Source organism: Oratosquilla oratoria, chromosome 1, assembly GCF_046742065.1.
Source record: "Oratosquilla oratoria isolate Oo_2021 chromosome 1, ASM4674206v1, whole genome shotgun sequence".
NCBI lineage: Eukaryota > Metazoa > Arthropoda > Malacostraca > Stomatopoda > Squillidae > Oratosquilla > Oratosquilla oratoria.
Window position 1 is genome coordinate 9,141,368 of NC_134777.1, and position 16,100 is coordinate 9,157,467.

The following is a 16,100-nucleotide window of genomic DNA, read 5'->3' on the forward strand; positions in this document are numbered from 1 at the left end:
ATATTCGAAATGGACGACGACATTACGTCATTGCGTAACGGTCATGTGCTTCCATTAACCGTCGCTTAACAACCTAAGTACCATTCTGTTACAAAGGATTGAATCAAACGATGACGATCAGGGACCAGGTACTAGAAATCATATGATATTAGCAAAGTTGAAAAGTCGTTGGGGGAGTGGGAAGGGAGACTTAGGGAAGATAAAGTGCGTTTCCTCACCCATAACTTGCGCTTCTATACTTGGGAGTAATATCGTACAGAAGATGTGGTATGGAAGGAATTCGTGGATGATAGTTAAAAAAAGGGATAGTAGAGGTCGAAAGGGACCAGCATTCTTGTTGTTGTGGATAAATGTCTCCAATTATAAAAAGAAATAGTGCGTGAATTTCATTCGTAGAGTTTTCCTAAATTCCGTATGTATTATGACCTACACAAAACCTATACAGTTAATTGCCCATATATGGACTGATGGAATGTGGTAGAGAGAGGATCGTATGGTAGAATACGTGTGTGGCAGATGAACTTGTTAAAAAGACTTTACACTTGATTTCATTTCTTTTTTTGGCTTACAATATGAATTGCATACTCTATATATGCAACCAAGAGTAAGATTCTTTTTATTATTATTATTATTATTCATTGGCTACCTGTGGATCTGCATTCCCTTGTGCATTTCTTCTTGTTTACAAAGACAAAATGGAAAATGTCATCTGTGTGTCCTTGAAGGCACAAGCGAGAACGAGCAAGTGGAGAACAACAAAAAAGTATTTTTCATGACAAATATTTTTTCAGTATTAAGCAAGCCGCAGTCAGTTCTCTGGAAATATCACTCGACATAATTGCCTTCCGCATGTTAGAAAGTAAAAAATTCTTAAGTTTGCTTGGATGCATTTTTTATCACTTCAAATCCAGAAGCTATTTTCACGTGGTTTAAAAGTCAAGAATAACTGAAGAATGAGTGAGAAAAAGTCAAAGACTATTTGAAAAGAATCTTAACTTTATCTTAATTTTGATTGGCTATTACTCTGCACTAACCGGAAAATGAAAGTAATTCTATTGTGAGTTTTGTACACGATACTTATTACCATCAACCACCATTCATAAAGAAAGTTTGTAATCACAGTTAGCTGACTAAATTATATTAATTAATTTAGCCAAGGACTGAACTTAATTACAATGTTATTGTTCATGTCTCGTAGTAAAGAAATATTCTGATGACAGCTAGATAAATAGATTGTAAGTTTGTAACCAGCCTTGATTACATCGCTTAAACTAGTCTAACCAATATCACAACTTTGAATGAAATTACAAATAGACAACCTCAGCTAAGCTCTATGCCACGAAGAATTATTCTGCAAATTTTCTTCTGGTGAACGTGAGTTGGTGAAAGTCTTACAGTTAATCACTATCAATCCCTATTCTACGTTGATGACTTTCATTTTTGGATAACACCAGGCGAATTCATCCGGCTACTCCCAAGATTATGAAGTTAAAAGTTAAGGTTAAAATTGCCGTGTTTCAGTTCCGATATCAGTCTTCTCAAAGATTTTCCTCAGAACGTCAGCTGAGGGAAGCCTCGACACCGCACCGTAATGCCAGGCCCCACAGCAGAAACCTCCCCAGTAAACAGCGCTCACTGACCCGCGCGGGTGGTTAATCTGCTTACCTTGTGCATACGAGTCCAGCGTGCTAGCACTGTACTAGCCAGTGAGCTAGTTACGAAGAAGTTAGATGAGAGACTTTGCAGATTTCTGTATATTTGATAGGAAATCACATATCATACTTTTACAGCACATTTTGCAAAACATACATATTTTACACACCTGAAACAGGGCCATTGTACATACATATGTATGAGCCCTGTTTTGGATATGAAAATAGTCACTTTTACGCTAACGTCCATTTCATCTTTTATCGCGCACGGTGACTGTTAGTAACTTTTTTGGCTACAACAGCTGTGGAGTTACCCTCTGTTCGATTTTATTCTAAATGACTTCAAGAGATTATTTTTGACTGTGAGCAAGACCCCGGGATAGAAGGGTTGAAATTGGATTCCAGACCTCTTCGAAAGAGCCACAAAGTCATTAACCTTTTTCCAGAATCTCGAGGATAGTGGATACAAAGAATCTTCACCTGACGTCCGTCTGAAGCAAGCAAACAACGGATCATGTTGCCAACATCAACAAAGCGAAACAAAAGACTTTCGTGTTTTATGAGTTTCTGAACCAGTGGCAGGTAAAAGTTCTCCACCTCCTTCAGTATTGTGACGCTTTCTCATAGCTAAATAAAAACAGCTGAGGACAGCTTCATGGAAATCTCTAAAAGGAGTGGGGGGTCACTATACCGTGGGCATAAAGACAGCCTGATGAAGCGTTCACATGAGAATTTAACATGTGGCACATTGGATAACAAAAATGGTGGTGCATCTGGAGTTGCATAAATAGGGATACGGGGGAAGGAAAGAGAGAGACACTGCATCAAATATCGAGCGTTTCGTCGAATTTATCACAAGCTGTAGAGCTAAGTGGGCGCATCCGAGGGAACACATGTATAATGCAGCCACTATCTATCCGGGGTCGCAGCACCTGCGCCGTCTCATTTCGTCGGCTTTGCTACTACTAGTTGGCTCCACGAGTTGGCGCCACGAATTGGCGACACATGTGGACGCGCCCTTGATTTCAAACGCGTAACTGAATACAACAATTTGTCGTTAGAAATGATAAAATCTGTAAGGGACACCTACGCTGTCTCATTTCGTCGGCTTTGCTACTACATGTTGGCGCCACAAGTTGGTGCCGTGTTGTCGCCCTTAATCTCAAACGCATAACTGAATATAACGGTTTGGCGTTAGGAATGATAAAATCTGTAAGGGATACCGCCCTGCAGAACGGGTGAATTGAAACGAAAATAAAAGAAAAGAGTATGATAATGGTGACAATAACGATCAAGCGAGATAGGGATTGAGACATTTGATTGAATGAATGATAAGAAACTCGGAAATGATCATTCCTTATTCTTCATAAGGAAGACAAAAGATATCAATCGTTTTTATAATTGGACTCTCTGAGTTCGCCGAGGACGTACTTAGAATGAAAAGAGTCATTTGGCGTCAGCCAGAACACATAAAAATCTCTTATGAGAAGGAACAAACGGTGGTACTCTCAAAATAATTCTTTCCTTATATAAATCTTATATAAATCATTGAAAAGGAAAGATTATAAGGATTTTTTTTATAGAATACCACCGTAAGATTATTACGGTAGGATTAAAAAAATATCTTTGTATAAGGAAATATTTTTTTCTTGTAAAAATAACACCGTAAGATTCTTACGACGGTTTTCTTAAAAAAGAATCTTTCCTTATATAAATCTTTCCTTTCCAAGGATTTATATAAGATTCATATAAGGAAAGAAGATTTGAATTAAGAATACCACTGTAAGATTCTTATGGAGATATTCTAAAAAATCAATACTTATATAAATCTTTCCCATCAAAGGATATATATAAGATTATAAAGAAAGATTATTTTCAAGAATACCACCGTCCGTGCGTTGATTGTTTTGATCATGAAAGGATTTTTCTAAATTTATTAAAACCGTCTACCGACAACCAGCACATCCCTTTCTGACATAAGTTTCAGAAATTAAATCAAACCTCTTGTGTCACGCTCCTCTTGTGCTGCCGTCAGGTGATTTTATTCAGTCAGAAGAAACGTCTTCCAGAAAACAGAGATGCCTTGGGATGTATTGATATGTTGATGTAATTAGATTCCTCTTCATCAAAGACATCTCCAAACTAAATGAATTCGATTATTGCCATCCGGAAGAGAATTGTATGATGCCGTCGCAATAGCTACAGGATTGATACTCACACTATTTACATTAACTTGTGTCTTCTGATAGTAATATATGTTTCCTGAATGACATATTACAATTATGATACCTCGATTGTTGCCCTCCGGAAGATAATTGTATGATGTCGTCGCAATAGCTACAGGATTAATACTCACACTATTTACATTAACTTGTGTCTTCTGATAGTAATATATGTTTCATGAATGACATATTATGATAATGATACCTACAGGTTACGTTCATGAAGCTAAATGAAACCGGAGTAAAATGAGTTTTAATGGGGATGGCGTATGAAGTTTACGCCTAGTTTCATTATGGTTGTTATATTGTTCCAACGCAATATCTCGCGTGAAGATGACACATTTTACAAGTGTCAAACACATGTTATGAGACAATTAGACCTGTATGTTGGACTGGTGCACTTGTTCTGTAGCAGTACAGAGATTTGTATGTATTAATGATGTATGATAGATGTTATGGGACACACTTAGTATGTAAACTTGTGAGTTCAGTGTCACAAGATTGAACTTCTTGACTGAGAAGGTGTCTACTGTATGTTCTGAAACTGATACACATATTTTTACATGTTTCAGGACAAAAATGGGTGCTTCTGGAACGAATAGAAATAGTTAGAAGGATATTTACAATTATTTTTTCACTTTGTTATCTATAAAACAAACACACATACATACATATGTATAGAATCATTCAGTGTGTGTATAAACTTTCCCACGTGTACATACTACCGATTGCACTATCATGGCGGAGATATGTTAAACACAAAAAATCGTGTATGTGTATGTAACTCGATCAAACAAATATAATAAAGTTGTGCTCAACTTATATCTCTCTTGATAGCGCAATAGGCTAAGTCACTGATACTTTGTTACGTCCGAGCTGGGTTCGAGTCCTCGTTCGACGCGCATCAATAGCCACATATATGCTTTCTTCAAGCTCCTCGTCTGCCTCAACTGCGATGGCATGGAATTAAAAGTGAATTGTGGTTGAAAAAATATATATATATATATATATAAATATAATATATATATATATATATATATATATATATATATATATATATATGTATGTATATTCTGCAGAGAACGGAAAATGGAGTTTAGGATAGTTTTCCGTTTGTTTTACTGTAGGTACGCCTGAGCCTCACCCGTTTTATCTTTCTTTTTTATTGTAGCCTACCCACCATTCCCTACCGTACACCACGATTTTATCTCTTCCTCTTTATTGCAAACATCCATGGAAGCCATTCTCTCTCTCTCTCTCTCTCTCTCTCTCTCTCTCTCTCTCTCTCTCTCTCTCGCTGTGGTCATTTTCAGTCACATTTGTTCACTTGAACTTTTTCATTTACTTTCGTTTGATTTCGAAACAAACAAATATACAAGGTCCCCAATTCCTCGTAACTTTCGATTTATTTCGAGTGAATAATTAAACGGATTTGAGCTGCTCGGCATTTGACGCCAGTGCCGCTGGATTCCCGGTCTTTATTGATGTTGAAATGAATCTTGCAAATGGAAGAGCCACGACAGAAAGTAGCGACATCCCAGTACTTCCAATTTTTTTTCCAGTTAAACCTGTGGATGATATTGGGTTATTAGATCCTGACAAAATATCCCGTTTGCTGTAACACAAATACTGAATAGTAAATACATTTATTCTGAAACAATTAAGGATTTGCCTCAGTGGAATAGAATGCCTCGCGGGAGATAGAATTTATGCAAACAAACAAATTTCGCTGTGTATGGGTCAGGTGACCAATAATAGTGAATAATTTTCAGCGTTTGTGGCATGTTTCTTTAGTGTGGATTTTATATACTAATTCATTCGTCTATACTACTATTGTATAAGATATTCAGTATAGAAATTAGAAGATTTATTAAAAAAAAACGACAATGTTACAAACAAACAAGTAAATTCTGCTGTCTATGGGTTAGATGATCAATAATAGTAAATAATTTTCAGCGTTTGTGGTATGGTTTATTTAGTGTGGATTTTATATATTAATTTATTCGACTATACTATTATTGTATAAGATATCCAATATAGAAATTAGAAGATTTATTAAAAACAACGACAATGCTACAGAGAGTTATCTTTCTTGTTGGACTCTCCGAAATTCGTAAGTTTTAAATATTCAGAACGAAAAGTTCCAAATCTAGAAAACTTTGGACACCATGGACTCTTTCTAATATTACAATCTATCCTAGAAATGCACTCCTTTTGCGAATAGCGCGACTTTCTGAAGTTGAGAGGTTCTCGCAGGGAGGAAATATGTGTGTGTATTTGCGGAGTGGAAAAAACGTAGAGAGCTTCAAGACTTTTGACAACAGTTGTACACAAGCGTCTGTTCGCATGACTGACGTTCGTACGTCGTGATTGAGGATATGAGGCGTTTTCACTCATGATTTAGGATATGAGGCGTTTTTACTGCTGCCGACCACTGAATACGAAATTCACGGTGGTATTCTTAAAAAAATCTTTCCTTATATAAATCTTATTTAAATCCTTGGAGGGAAAATATTTATATAAGAAAATATCTATTTTTAAGAATACCACCGTAAGAATCTTACGGTGGTATTCTTTAAAAATAATATTTCCTTATAAAAATCTTTCCCTTCCAAGAATGTATATAAGATTTATACGAGGAAAGTTTTTTTTTTTTTTTTTTTTTTTTTTTTTAAGAATGCCATCGTAAGAATCTTAAGGTGGTATCCTTAAAAAAAATATTTTCTTATATAAATCTTTCCCTTCAAAGGATTTATATAAGATTTATATAGGAAAGATCCTTTTTTAAGAATACCACTGTAAGAATCTTACGGTGCTATTCTTAAAAAAAAGTCTTTCCTTATAGAAATCTTTCCTTTCCAAGGATATATATAAGATTTCTATAAGGAAAGAATTTTTTTAAGTATACTACCACAATAATCTTACGGTGGTATTCTCATAAAAATCTTTCCTTCTTTCCTTATAGAAATATTTCCTTCCTTCCCCAAGTATTTTGATAAGATTTATATCATGATTTTTTTTTCTTTTTTTCTTTTTTAAGAATACCATCGTTATACTCTTACTACCACGAAGAGTTTTCTCTCCACAGGGAGAAGTCCTGTGGAGTTTGAAAGGACTAGAATTCATCTCTGCTACTGACGACTTATATCTGTTCAGGCTGCTGCCAAACGATTGTATTCAACCAAGAAAATCCCTTTCTCCCTGCAAAGAAAGGGAAGAATATACAGCAATTCAGTTCCAGATTTTCTTTTCGTGAATATCAGGCACTTTTATTGAGGTTATTCTGAATTTAGCTTATCCTGAATTAAACCATATAATGCATATTGCCCATTGGAAGATGCTGTGATGCATGAGGGTGAGTGGATGGGTGGATGGGGGGGTGAGGGAGTATGTATGAGAAATAAATTGACGCAGCCCGAAGGGATTTCTCCCCGTCTTCTCCCTTTCTGCATGAGGGGACGGAGAGGGGGTGGGTTGTCGATTTAATGAAACGGCCTTGCTGTGGATGTGCTGTGTCTTGCGGCACTGCTTCTGACCCAGGGCAGTGGACAAGATGCAGGGATGACCCGTCATCCAGGAGGTGCCAAGATAAGAGGGAGGGAAGAGGGTAGAGGGGAGTGGAGTATATTGGGGATGGAATGGGTGGGAGTGGTTTCTATACCTTTGTTTTTTGGCTACCTCCCTTGTAAGAGGGAAAAAGCCTTTGGTATATGCATGTGTGTATGAAAGAACCTTGTTATATCTAACGCAAAAAATATTTTATTCAGCTTGGGAAAATCCTTTCCTTTTATGTAAAACATCTGATCCAGAAGCTGGCCACTCACAGCGAAACAAACCCTCCCCATCCCAAAGGCGGTAACCATAAAATTAAAAAAACATAAAATCTATCACATGTAAGAGTGGTAAAGTCTTCTGAAGTTCATAAACACAACACATGTCACCATCTCATCTTCCTAATGCTTATTTGGTGATTGACAGGTAGCCACAGACACACCTCAAAGCAATCAACTTTCGTGAATCACGTCACAAGATTGAATGACCTAAAATTCTAGATCATTATTGTATAAAACCATCATATTCGAGGATTTGTTTACAGTGATATGGTGCCTTTATATGCCTTTGTGTGTGTGTGTGTGTGTGTGTGTGTGTGTGTGTGTGTGTGTGTGTGTGTGTGTGTGTGTGTGTGTGTGTGTGTGTGTGTGTGTGTGTGTGTGTGTGTGTGTGTGTGTGTGTGTGTGTGTGTGTGTGTGTGTGTGTGTGTGTGTGTGTGTGTGTGTGTGTGTGTGGTGTGTGTGTGTGTGTGTGTGTGTGTGTGTGTGTGTGTGTGTGTGTGTGTGTGTGTGTGTGTGTGTGTGTGTGTGTATGTGTGTGTGTGTGTGTGTGTGTGTGTGTGTGTGTGTGTGTGTGTGTGTGTGTGTGTGTGTGTGTGTGTGTGTGTGTGTGTGTGTGTGTGTGTGTGTGTGTGTGTGTGTGTGTGAGTGTGTGTGTGTGTGTGTGTGTGTGTGTGTGTCTGTGTGTGTGTGTGTGTGTGTGTGTGTGTGTGTTGAAATGAACGATTGTGCTTACGAAAACGTACGTGTATAATAAACATATTTGTCCTGTCATATTTCATTTGAGCTACAGAGAAATCCAGACGATTTAAAAAAGATTACTCTATTAAATTGGTAACAACAATGAGGGCTGTATTTCTTTTAATCACTCACACATCAGGTGGTAAGTTCCTATATATAAATGTATACCCTATGTGTATTATGATCATATTAGACACTCACTACCACACATCTCGTTTCTGTGATTCAGTCAAGTTCCATGATTTCAGCGAGCAGTAAAATAGATCCATTAAAATTATTCACACAATGAAGTCTTTTATTCATTATCGAATGCTTTGCTTGTGCTGAAACATTTTCTCTCATTCACTATTTCACCAGATGTAGAACATTTGAGAATCCAATTCGCTGGGCAATTCGTTTGAATTGAGTCTACAAATCCACCGCTGTCGTCTTTATCATCTTTCTCTTCTTCACCCGCCGTCACTGATTCACACAGTTGCAGTCGTTTTGAAGGACCCATCGCTCGCCTTAAAGAGAAAGAGAGAGAGAGAGAGAGAGAGAGAGAGAGAGAGAGAGAGAGAGAGAGAGAGAGAGAGAGAGAGAGAGAGAGATAAAGAGACAGAGAGAGAGAAGAAGAAGAAGAAAAAACATATGACAAAATTAATTTTTGCCAGAATAATTTTGCTGAGTAGAGTGGGAAATATATTTTCTATCACGCTGGTAAGTAATGATTCAGTTAAAAGTAATTCCACGGAGCCCTGGAGGAAGGTAGAGTAAAATTTGTGTATTCGTCATCTGAAAACATACTGATGTTAGTTTACTTGTGAAGCATAAACACACATCCGAGCAAATGCACAAATGCGCATAGGCAAACACATATGCACAAGACTCTCTGCATATATTTCATGCTTTATTTCACAGACAATATATATCTTAACTAGTCACCATCTAGTGGATTGGAAGAGTATTTCTTTGTTTTAATATTTTTTATCTTAATCTAGTTTCTATCAAGTAACCACGACAAATGATTAGCTGGTAACATTATTACAGATATATAAGATGATTGGTTGATGATAGTAGGACGGTGTTAATCAACGTCTCGAAGAGGTTAGTGCCTCAAACAGGACTGGACAAACACACACACACACACACACACACACACACACACACACACACACACACACACACACACACACACACACACACACACACACACACACACACACACACACACACACACACACACACACACACACACACACACACACACACACACACACTTATATATATATATAATTATATATATATACATATATACAGTATATATATATATATATATATATATAATATATATATATATATATATTTATATATATATATAAACATGAAACACATAAAAATAAGCATTATGATTCTCGTATAATTTACAAAATCTCCTCTGATATATAGCATCTCGCGTTCCTTCTCGCCGCATGACAGCATTAACGCCGTCTTGGCCGAGTGAGTCGTTCTCGCCAGGAAGTCTCAGTCCCCCTTTCTGGGGGGAATCGAACCAGAGAGGGGGGGGAGGGAACGGAGGGGGAGGGGAGGCTGAGTGGAGGCTCTTCCAGCCTAGTCCTTTGTACCACGTGATATGTATTCAGTGTCACGAAGCTGGAGAGGAGAGAGAGTTTCCTTCTCATACCCTTTGCTTTTTTTTTTTTTTTTTTTTTTTTTTCGAAGCACGAGCCCACTCATGCTGGGTTGTTGCGCCACACCGATTGCTACCTATACGGTATTGTTTTATCGCATAATACTTAGTAATAGGAACGATAATAGTAATTGTTGTAGTAGTGGTAATTGTCCTAGTGATAGTAATAATGACACCGATAGTAATAGTCTTAGTGATAGTAATAGTGATACCGATAGTAATATTAACAGTGACAGTGATAGCAGTGGTGATAGGAATATTGATGGTGATAATGGTATTGGTATAGCAATAGTGATATGTATATATATATATATATATACATATATATATATATATATATATATATATATATATGTATGTATGTATATCTTTTTCGTCCAGACCATGTTTTGCGCACTCCGTAACGGTCGATAAATTCCTCGTAACTATCTTATGTGGCATCACATGCACCCGATTTGTTAAGGTACAAAATTGTGGAAATAGTGTTTCGTGTGTGTGTGTGTGTGTGTGTGTGTGTGTGTGTGTGTGTGTGTGTGTGTGTGTGTGTGTGTGTGTGTGTGTGTGTGTGTGTGTGTGTGTGTGTATGTGTGTGTGTGTGTGTGTATTGTATCCACGTACATATATGCGTGGACTCCTACGTGTGCTTATGAATATGCATCTACATGTGCGTGTGCGTTTGTATGCGTGCGCGTATTTGTACGTGTGTGCGTGTGCATATGCATATACGTGTGAGTATATGCGTGTGGATGTTTTCATTAGTGCATGTGTGTGTTTGTGTGTATATGCGTTCGCAAGTACTTGTGCGTGCGTGTTCATAAAACTTCAATTCAAGAACGTCTGGGTGAGCAGCCAAAATATTAGGTTAATTGTGCAGAAGACCTTCGCCTCGTTTACTTAAGAGAATCATGAGAATAGGTTGGTCTGTGTTTTAGGACCCCAGCCGTTTATCCCCGAAATGCCTACCCACACACACTCTCTCGGGTTCATGGTCAAGGGAATCAAAACTTTGTCGGCAACGAAGAGAACGGGAAGATTGGCAAAAGCCCAGCGGAGTGGCCTGGTAACATGACTAGTGTATATCTGTTACATGAGTCACCTTCCTTTAAGTCTGCAGCTGAAAAAGAAATATAGCCAGATACACTCATCTTTCTTCTTGGGAGTGAGGGGGTATTTGTACAGTTAAAAGTTGTAGTTGTATGCTTTGCGACTTTACTCTTGAGCTCTTTTCCTTCTGAGATTTCTCAACTGTGTGGGTCTTCTGGAAAGGAGGCTTCAAACATAAGAACATAAGAATAATGGAGACTGCAAGAGACCATAAGGCCTACAATAGGCAGCTCCGTATCCACCACCACCTGTCATCCCCATCCATAAAGTTGTCTAATCTTTTTTTAAAACAACTGATAGTTTCAGCGCTTACTACATGGTTACTAAGTTTGTTCCATTCATCGACCTCCTTTACACAAGCGCCTGGCCTCGAACTGGTAGATCCCTGGAGACACATTCAGAGGGACAGAAGACTTAGTACAACTCTAACCAGGCCTTCCATAGGTCATTCACATTTCACTTGCAAGTTTTTGATGTGAAGTGTAACTGCTTCTCGATGCTCCACTTGTCAGTTTCATTTTACTATCAGATATGTTTTAACTGAATGTCTAGCATTTTCTGTTCAACATAGGGTGAATTTACTATCAAATAAGTTATTGAGAGACTTCTTGAGGACGAAGCATGTATAGATAATGTTTTAAAGTTGCTTAATGATATCAACATATTTTATAATATTCATTTTTTTTTATAAAATTCATGTGCAAGTGAGTTTGGTACGTTTTAATTAATATGTTTAATATCTATATTTTTAGTAATCGATTGTGTGAATATGTTGTGTCAATAAGCCACATAATTGTATTCATTAAATTAACATTTATTAAAAGACATATATGCACGGAATGTTCTTCCGGCTTCAGCGCTTGGTACTAGACCAAAATTTTCATAAACCAAATCAAATCAAATTGAAATGTTATGCTCTTCGTTCTCTTCTTTCCAAAACGGCCCTCTGCAGGAATACTTTGGAAATTCAATGTGACAACTGGTGGGTTGATTTTGACCATGACTCAAACTAGGGCGGACCAGCGTTCGAGTGCAAGGGATACTGACACCTTGGCACTCCGAGTTCCCAAGGCAAAGGTGACGATTACGATAATGTGCATGGAAAGGGGAATTAAGTAACACGTGTAAGTATCAAGGCAGAAATATATTCTAGAATAAGGAGATACTGCTAGTGGCATAGATAGTTCTCTGCATTGTACATCTAAACCTGTTAAGGATTTTCATAGTAATGCTTACATTTCACGAAAAATGCTATCTCATCATATCATTAAACTTCTTGCCTCGCTAAACTAATTGACCTAATAACTTTCCTGGCAGACTTCATTCTAATAAACGCTAGTGAATTTTCCTTAATTCCCTTCCCCCTTCACCCCCCCCCCCCAAGAAAAGAAAAGAAAATAGGGGTAGAATATTCCATCGAGATCCTTTCATCCAAAGTCTGCCCCCGAAATTAATAAGAAAATTGATGCCAGATAATCCAACATCTCTATAGAACATCCCCAGACGATAAAAGTCAGTTTATTACAGACATTCAAACTGTAATGAGGACAGGTCCGACCTCAGTGTGGAACTTAAGAGGAAATTCTTAGGGGAACCTGTAATTCCTAGTGTAATTCCTAGTGTAATTCCTAGTGCAATTCCTAGTGTAATTCCTTCGCTAGGGTTATATTTCTTAATAAAGGTGGAAAAAGAAGTCACGGGTCTAGGTCCGAGTTCCTGAGTTTATTCCTGACCGATTTCGCTCTATGCTTCTTCAGAAGCACAGAGCTTCCTCTGAAGAAGCATAGAGCGAAACCGGTCAGGAATAAACTCAGGAACTCGGAACTAGACCCGTGACTTCTTTTTCCACCTTCATCAACTTGTCACAATGTACCAGCATTTCTTAATAAATATATATAATTTTAATCCACACAGAACAGAACCCAGAGTGATGAGACTAATTTGGGCATCAAAATAAACTATCTCATAACTATCTGAACCCCTCAACTTTCAACTGCCGTCACGCAATTTCTCTCAGGAAACGAACCTTATTTTCACACTCATGCACTCGGAGAGCCAATGCTGTCTCGTTCGTTTTTTTTTATTTTTTTATTTGTGTTCTTTTGTCAAATAATTCTGTTCAGATGATTCATGCTCCTCCTGTGAGAAAGAGCATCAGGAACTATAAGCCTTTACCCTTTCTCCGCAATTGAGGCAATGTGGATTCTATTCCACCCGTCGTCAGGCAATTTAATGGTACCAAGGAAAGAGAGAAGGAAATGCGACCAAAAAGCACTTTATTTCTCTAAAGTCTTGAGTAAACGGATATATATATATATATATATATATATATATATATATATATATATATATAGATATATATATATATATATATATATATGTGTGTAGATATATATGTTTCAGTGGGAAAACAATAAATTACATAAACATACACATGTGTGTGTGTGTGTGTGTGTGTGTGTGTGTGTGTGTGTGTGTGTGTGTGTGTGTGTGTGTGTGTGTGTGTGTGTGTGTGTGTGTGTGTGTGTGTGTGTGTGTGTGTGTGTGTGTGTGTGTGTGTGTGTGTGTGTATTCACCTTGGATCTGCTGCAGTCTCTGTCGAGACAGCCAGACACCACCCTACGGCAGTGAGCTCAGAGCTCCTTATTAGCCGATCTCTGGGTAGGTCTGAGACCACTCACACACCACACACCGGGACAGCAAGGTCACAACTCCTTGACTAACGTCCCGTACCTACTCGCTGCTAGGTGAACAGGGGCTACACGTGAAAGGAGACAAACCCAACTTATCTCCGCCCGACCGGGGAATCGAACCCCGGTTCTCTGGCTTGTGAGGCCAGTGCTTTACCAATCCGCCACCGAGTGTGTGCGTGCGTGTGTGTGTGTGTGTGTGTGTGTGTGTGTGTGTGTGTGTGTGTGTGTGTGTGTGTGTGTGTGTGTGTGTGTGTGTGTGTGTGTGTGTGTGTGTGTGTGTGTGTGTGTGTGTGTGTGTGTGTGTGTGTGTGTGTGTGTGTGTGTGTGTGTGTGTGTGTGTGCGTGTGTGTGTGTGTGTGTGTGTGTGTGTATGTGTGTAAGTGTGTGTTCGTTCGCGCTCCAAACATTTGCAAACTGAATACCAAGAAAACTGCATTCTCAATTAGAAAAAAAAGTCCAAATCAATGGACTGGTCTCCAGGAATATTGATCTTCGGAAGTATAGCTGACATGACAAGAACGACTGGTGACGTCATGTCGTGTGGCCTGTACTTGACCTTGTCCTCTATTCCGTCTGTTTCGTGAGGGCAGCACAGACCTCTATGAGCTCTCAAAGGATTCATTGCATCTAATGAAGCCACTCAGTGTTCAACTCAGCTTTGAATCATCTAATGAACCCTTACACGGAGTGATGAAGCTTTGAAGCGGGTAATTATGAAACGTTCTAGGATCAGAAACACTACAGATTAGTTGGTAAAGATTTGATGCTAAAGCTGTACAAGTTTATGTTTGTATATACTTACTGTAGAAACATCGTTAGGAGAAATAATGGATCTTTAAAGATAATCGTTTTAATGACCAGTACCCTGTTGCTTGTAATGTTGTATGAAGGAGAATCAATTTCTGTATATCATCAAGACTCGCATATGATATAATATAATATAATTTTTATCAGTCATAATACACTTTAATTCTAAGCCATCAACATCGAGAGACTCGAGGAGGCCAACATGCAGAAATTGAAACAAGGTACAGCCAAGGACTCAAACCTGAGCTAGTACTTGATGGCGCAATCGGTTAAGTCACTAACACTTGTCACGTGTTAGCCCAGGCTCGAGTCCTTAGCTGTACCACGTTTCAACTTCTGCATGTTGGCTCCTCGTCTCCCGATGTTTATGGCTTAGAATTAAAGTGCATCGTGGTTGATAAAAATGTATATCTGTTCACTGGGACCCATTCAGTGTTGTACAATGTAACATCAGTTGACTTTGTTATCTGAACGCATAGAGCAAAAGCGTCTCCAGCAATAAGGTGATAAATTTTTTATATATAATTTTGTAAAGAACATCACAGACATTGGTCTGACGCTGTCAACTATGTTAATTGACATAAACGTAGTAAGATATGATTACAAACATCTATTTGCTGCCATACATGTATGCAGTATTTCATATTGGATGTTATGTTAAGCAACACAAAATTAAAACATTATCATATGGTAACATTCTTTCTTCTTTTGAGCATCTGATATATTATGTATACAAAAGCTCTCTTGTAAAGAAAAATATTTGGTCAACAAAATTGTATTAACATAACAACCGTACTAAATGTTCTTGCCTTATACAACTCCGCGTGTCCACACTAGTATTGTATTGTAGTCAGACTCCAAAATTCTACGGCAATTTTGTGTTTACAGCAGGCTTACAATTGTGCAAATATATGTCTGGTATATGATATAAAAAGAAAAAACACTGAGATAAGATTAACCTCATTAGGTGACACATAACCAAATAAGGATACAAATAGTCTTGTCTCCACAATTTGGAATCCTTTTGTCAATATTTGATGGTATTGGAAAAGAGGAATAGTTCACAGACCTTCCATGATTTTGTCTCAAGACAACGATATGACGTCACTCTCGGCCCCGCCCTCCTGAACAGAACGACTTGACGTCATGCTTCACTTTCTTGTGATTGGCCAGACTTTGTATACTGCAGACTTTGGTAATCTCACATCCACCTAATGGTGACGTCATGTCGGCGTATATATACATACGTGTATGTTTATGTAATTTATTGTTTTCTCACCGAAATCTGTGGATATCAATTTACCTAAGGCTTTAGAGAATTAAAGTAACATTGAAATTGCCAAGAGTCCATTTTATTCATTCACTTCTGTTCCACCATCCTC

The 16,100-nt window shown here is 38.0% G+C and overlaps 1 protein-coding gene across 1 annotated transcript in view; it reads right to left on the minus strand.

The window, feature by feature from the left end:
• Nucleotides 1-16,100, minus strand: part of LOC143027482 (octopamine receptor beta-1R-like) — a 446,280-nt gene that overhangs the window by 207,133 nt on the left and 223,047 nt on the right. The window lies entirely within an intron of this gene.